The sequence below is a fragment of the Catharus ustulatus genome, chromosome Z (genome assembly GCF_009819885.2).
Source record: "Catharus ustulatus isolate bCatUst1 chromosome Z, bCatUst1.pri.v2, whole genome shotgun sequence".
Lineage (NCBI taxonomy): Eukaryota > Metazoa > Chordata > Aves > Passeriformes > Turdidae > Catharus > Catharus ustulatus.
Genome location: NC_046262.2, coordinates 11,857,912 through 11,864,782, shown reverse-complemented (window position 1 = coordinate 11,864,782; position 6,871 = coordinate 11,857,912).

The window sequence follows — 6,871 nt, the reverse complement described above, 5'->3', positions numbered from 1 at the left end:
AATAGGGGTCCAGGGTCAAGATGGAGGAATTTGGGCATGTTCTGTCCTTCTTTCTCCTTCTTCTTAGCATCCATCTTCTGGATGATGTTGGCACTTTTAGATTGGTTTAGAGTAGAACTAGACTGTACAATATAAGTAATGGATATTGGAAGATAACTGTAAATAATGTTCATGTAGTTTGTAGTATAAAAAGACCATACTGCCCTGAAGGTGAGCAGTGTGCCTTGGACTGACCTGCTGGGTGGATCTCGGCTGGTCAGGGAAAGAACTGCTTAGATTAGATAAAATAAACAACAGAAGATGACTCCTGACTCCTTCTTCAGTTCTCAGGCTGGGAAACAGAGACTTTAAACTACACAGGTGGTCATCTCAAGCTCCTGACACCACTGACAGAATGGAACTGAAATCCAAAAGGAGCTGAGAGACCAGAATATATGTCAGATTAATCTTTGACTTTCAGCAAGTTGGTGATGTTTCAGTTGTTTGTGGTGCTGGTTTTAGCTGCTCCGAGACAGAATGTGTTCTCCAGACATGGCACTGCAGATGACTTGCAAGGTTTGCTTGAACATGGTCATGTGTGCCAGCTCTGCCAAATCTGCTGGAGCTCAGGCAGGGACCAATCTAGGAGTTAGATCTACCTGTGCTACCCCCAGAACTGACTAGAATATATACATATATATATATATTATACTTATCGTAACTAATAATGAGCACATACTACAAGTAATGATGAAGCAGAACCTCCTGATGGATGTGAACTTAGCTTGTGTGAAAGAGAGTTTCAGATTACTCTTTGTGAAAGGACCAGTGCCATGTGAAAGGAGTGCTTTAGCAAGGTGAGTAGTAAACATTTTTTGGGGAGCAGATCAGGTGGTAGCAGATGTGAATTTTTGTTTCTAGGTCTTCGATTCACAGTGTGGCCTTGGTTAAATTTGATCTGAACCTTTTATTTTCTCAGCTGTTTTCCCTCCTTTTGAGGAATAGTTTTTTTTAGATGGAAGATAGCATCTAAAACAAAGTATCAGCACTGCTGCAATTCTGTTGTCTTTCCAGTTATTTTTCTTTTGATTCTCTGTGGTGAGGATACTTCCACTCCACAGCTTTCGTTATCTGCCTTCCTTTTGGCTGATGAGACATTTTCTAGTAAGTCCTTTATGTCTATACAAAATAAGCACTTACTATATCTGATGTTCAGAAGACATAGCCAATGTTACCAGGCTTTGGGAGCCCTGCACACCTGTGGATGGGATGTGCCTTCCATCCTCACTGACAACACACTGTTCCCGTATCTTGTACTGTTCATTTCATACTGCATGCACACAAGTGGTGACTCCCTAAGTTTCAGGGAGGATGCCAGCCAGGTCTTTGTGCCTTCCTATTTACAGAAGTATAAACGTTACCATGCTGAAACCAGGAGAGTGTAATTTCTGTAAAATAGTTTGCATATGTGGGAAAGCAGTCAGTTCCTTTTGGAACTAAACAGTCTCAAACTTTGAAAATCTCCAAAGTGAGGCTTTTGTTCATAGTCCCAGGTATCCCTGTGGTTTAAATGTAAGCAGCTGAGACCTTGCTACTTAGTCGTGGATATTGGGGTAAATATCCTCCATTCCTCATTTGCCCTGGATGATTTTAAGTGGATATCAAGACAGCCTAGATACTGGTTTTGCTAATATCCTATTTTCTGGGTTATGGAAACTCTGTCTTACAAATTAGTCTTCTAATGGTATTTCTTTAGAACTCACTCTGAGTTTTATTTAAGACCCAAAAATCCAAAAATTACTTTGAAGGAAAATTACATGAAATGAAGAATCTATTCTGAATTTTGTAAGAATAAACATAATCTCTGACAATGTCTACTCTTTTCTTGGCTATTAAGTACCTTGTAATTCCCTCTCCCTCCTTTTTGATCAGTACACATCAGCCTCCTTCAGTTTAACTGGATTGTCAGTTCGTCAATAAATGCAGCTTCAGGTTTCTTCTGTAAGGCAGTACATATACAAACGATATAAAGAGATGCTGTAAGTAAAATTCTTGCCAGCATAGTAAAGGTATGGTGTGTTGTTATACCCCATTGTAACATATTAACAGATGTTCAGAATTAGCTGGTCTGCCCTCAGTTACAGTCAGTTAGACACCATTATCTGCCTGAAAAGAAAACAAATGACCATAGCTCTTTCTCCTCCGAGATACTCAACTTCCCACCTACCTTGGAGTACAAATTCAGTGAGTTGGAACAGCAAGAATGCTGTTGATGCTCTGTGCTCCTTTTTGTCATTTTCTTCTGAAAAGGATGCCTTCTTTCACATATTCTGGCTTTATCTTTGTAATTTTTCCTTTTGTACACTGATATGCAACACAGTTTCTTCTTTTTTTTTTAATTTAAATGGTGAAAAAGTTGAATAAATGAGATACTGCATTTTAAGTTTTGTTAAATGATTTTAGTACAGAAGACAGTTTTAAAGCTCACAGTTTCTTCATAAGAGACATTGTAAAATCGACCTTATCATATTGCCCTCTGGTGGTATGAAATGGGAGTTTAAAACACCTTTAATAATGTGGGGGAAATACCATCTCAAGGAAAGAAATCGAGAAAACACAATTATTGCAACAATGATATTACAGTTCAATATTAAACAGCATTTTCTGCTCTTGTTGAATAAAACATGATTTAATTGATACAGATTTGGCTGGAACAATTCCAAATATAATTTTGAGATAAACTGTAGTCATTTCATGATCTTAAAAACTTCCAATATGATAATTTGTTATTATGGCCTTCCAATATGGTAGTTTACAGGAGAGAATTTGATTTTGAAGACAAGACACCAATAGTCATCTTTCCAATGAGCACAAACAAAATACTTGCAATAAAACATGAATAGATATAATGAGAACAGTTTACTGCTATTTGTGTAAAGGGCTATAAATGTAATAATCTGGTTTTTGCAGATAGTTTTCCATTCTCCAGCAGAACTAACTACAGTTTGTGACTAGAAGGTCAATATTTAAAATGTACTCACTTGTACCTTCCTAGAATGAGTAAACAGAAATAAATGATGAACAGGCAACAATAAGGTGCCACATTTCACACCAATATGCATTTTTTAATATGCGTTTTTTAATATGCTGTGAAGCTGCCGGAATGTGCTAGGCTCTGCACAACGTTAGGGAGCAGGTACCCCTCCCTTACACAGATTACCTATATTACTTTCTGTAGAGGACAAAGTGGAATTTTCTCCTCATTAATCAATCTGTAAATTTTTAATCTTGAAGTCGTTTATTTTAACATATTTATTTGCTCCAGGTAGTGGAATTCTCTTTTTTTGTGAAAAGAAGAGTCACAAAATGATGTTTTAAACATAGCTGAGCATGGAAGAGTTTCAGAACATCTGGCTCCTAAAATCACTCCTGAAAGTTCACCTGTGTTTGAAAGTGAAACCATTGAGGCAGGCAAACCAGGTTCTGATCAAAGAGATGCTACCTCCATTTTGTACATAGTTCAGATATGAAATAAGCTTCAAATAAACAGCAAGTTAATTTGGTATACCTGAAAATAAAATGAAAATTAATGTGCCATCTAAATGAAATTTCATTGTATTATTTATCATTTAAGTGGAAAAGTGGGCTGTAATACAAAGCTTTACTTTTGAGGCTTTTCTGGGGGTTTTTTTGGTTGGTTTTTTTTGGGAGGGGTGATTTGTTTGAGTTTTTTTTCTTTCTTTTGTTTTCTTTCCTTTGTCTTGTTTTTGGTTTGGTTTTGGTTTGCTTTGTTTTTGTTTTGTGTTTTTGTTTGTTTAGTTTTGGTTTGGTTTGTTTGTTTATAAACAGATATTTCCAATTTGGCTTCAAAATTAGAGAAAATGAGATGAGACTTATGGGGTGCTTGTCCCTGCAGACAGGTTGGAAGTTTGGAGCAGAGTGGATTCCAGGGTATTTTGGGGTTTTGTCTCTTATCTTTTGTCTCTTTGTCTCTATCCAGTCACCATAATCTTGAGTGGGTTTACTGTCAGAGGAGGCTCATAGCAGGTGGAGGAATGAAATACTTGCCTGCCCTGGTGGAGGACTTGAGCCCCAGCGCAGGTCTCTGCCCAGCTCACGGCTGCCCTTTTCCTCAGGAACTCTCACATGCAAAGTCAGCTGAGGATGTTGTGCTTCCCAGGGTGCTTCCAGCTCTAAGGGTTGAAAATCTGAAGGTAATGGAAATAGCCTTGAAGTTGCTGCACATTTTTGGGGAAAGAAAGGTCTGTTGACATTCCATGTAATGAGTCAGTGCTGAAAGGTAGCTTATTTCTATCCTTCTCTGTTACACTCCTTTGGGAAGTTCCAGAGTACATCTGAGGTAGGCAGAGGAACTCAATAATGTTGCATCAGATGTAACTAGGGAATAAAATAGATAAAAAAAGATAAGCTTTTCAGAAACTCTGTTGAGATTGTTGCTTTAATTTGGAACATGTCTGAAGATGCATCTTTGAATGTCCAGCACCTTACATACAGGATGCATTTAGCTCCTAGTGGAAAGAGCCCAACAGCTGAGCTACATTACACAGAAACTCAAAGTTCCTTTAGTTGAAGCAGTAAGTGCAAAAGTAAGACCAAAATAAATAATTACCTCAGTGGTAGTCATTCCTTTTTCTTAACACTTGTGTCCTGCTACCTCTGGCTTGTTTCTTCTCCTGAACACTAAGGACCATGGCTGCCATTGGGCTTAAAGCCAGCTGGAGATTTGCATTGTACAACAACTGGCCATGTTCTTCTCACTTTGACTCTTCTCTTTCCTCTGTCCTTCCTCACTCTTCCTTATTTTCAATGAGCTTTGCTTGGCCTGCTGAATGCTCAGGGCTTTGCTGGCTGCCAAGCAGTGGAGCCTGACCCAATTTTAGCCTGAGAAACAGCAGCTCCTAAAAGGCTGCTAATGCCTGCTGACCTCCTTGTGACCCCTGTAGCATGAACATACTACCTTGTGTCTTGTTTCAGCCCAAGTGGCCCAGGATTTACTGCAGCATGAGATTAATCTTGCCTGTGTGCAGAAGGACTGTGGTAACACTGACCTGTGCTGAGAGAACACTTTGAAACCAAATAGAACAAGTAAAACCAGATCGCTGGTTTCCTGTGCTCTTGGGATTTTGTGCGGCACTTGCATTGTGTTTGGCTAAGGACAATCAGTTCAATACTATGTTCTGACTCTAGGAAATAAATTTATTTTCTTCAGCAGACCAGCAAGGGAGGAACCCTGCGGGAAGGCATATTTGATGTAGTGAACTGCCTGCATTGGAGAAATGCTTGCCCATTTCTCTTTACTCTATAAGAACCATGCATGCTCAGTGCCCCAAGATTCCTCACAGAAATAAAGTGGAGACCGAACCTCAATGGACAAATTCCTATAAATGCAGCAGCCATGACTCTGTGAGACTAAAGGTCCCAGAACCGAGTTAGAGGAGAATGACACAACAGCAGAAGGAATGAGATAACACACATATGAATCCTTTCGTTTGATCTGAACTACACATGCAGGTTCAGTCTGACTGCATACTACAGAAGGTTTCAGGCAAGAATTAGGATTTCTGATTTTTCTGTGACTATGCACATGTCATTCCTTTAGGTGTCTTGCATGGGTCTTATCCCTAGTGGAGAAGTTAAAACTTAGAGTTGGGAATCTTGAATGAATTTTGCTGGACTACACTCTGATCAAACATTTAGAAAATATTTGTCCGTCCCCATTGGAAACCAGCCTCTCTGGAGCATTCTTCTTACTTCCACAGACTTATTCCTGGGAAGGATATGAAGAGTTGGAAAGGAATCTGGAGAAAGCACAGGTTGTACATCAAATGGATTCCACCTCTTGTTTTTTAAACTAGACCAGACTAGATTAGAATAATTCAGTTGGAAGTGACATACACTGGTCATCTAATCCAACTGCCAGACCACTCCAGGGAGGACCAGAAGTTAAAGTCTGTTATTAATGGTACTGACAAAACACCTCTTGAGCATTGACAGACTTGGGGCATTGACCACCTCTCCAGGACACTGGTGTTTGACCACACTCCCACTGGAGAAATGCCTCCTGTTTTCCAGTCTGAACCTCCATGATGTAGCTTTGCTTTTTACCAGTATTACCAGTATAATCCTTGATGGCCTAAAAAAAATCTTTGTTTTGAAAGAAATAAAGTGACCCATACAGAGAAGCTGGGGTTATTCCAAATTTTGCCAATTTATGTAAAATTTCTAGATGCTTCCTACCATCTTATTCTCTGATGTGTAGAACAAGTTTTGCAAGAGGTGTAATTTTCTCTCAGTCTCTTCAAAGAGCTACTATTCTCTTGAGTAAAGTGATGAGACCAGTTCTTTAAAACTGCTCTTTGGTTTGTGTACTAGCAGGGGTTTGCCAGTGCTCTTTCATGCTAATTCAGGTTGTGTTATTTGTGAATTTCATAAATCTTGCTTCTCCAACATATGAACTTTATAACTCCGGTGAAAGCTCAGCCTAGGCAGATTCAGCTGCTTTGCCTTACAAATGTTATGCATGCAGAGCACTCAGAAGTTTCCTGTAGTTCACACAGTGTACAAAAATTTGCTTGGCTATGCCCACAAGAATCATGCTACTGTAATGCTGATCTAGGTGCAAAGTGTGGATTGTGTTTTCCTGCACAAAGCCTTGGCAAAGGAGTGTGAATTGTGTTTTCCTGGACAAAGCCTTGGCAAAGACCTTTCAGGGCACTTAGACATAGAATGAAAAGCTAGGCATACAGCTGCACTGCAATAACTACAGATTCACATTGGGTCCAGCATGGATTTTAGTTTCTTTGCTCATGTTTTCTAATAAGGAAACCAGACCCCCAAGATGATTATCTTTCAGTCCTGCGATTCTCTCTGA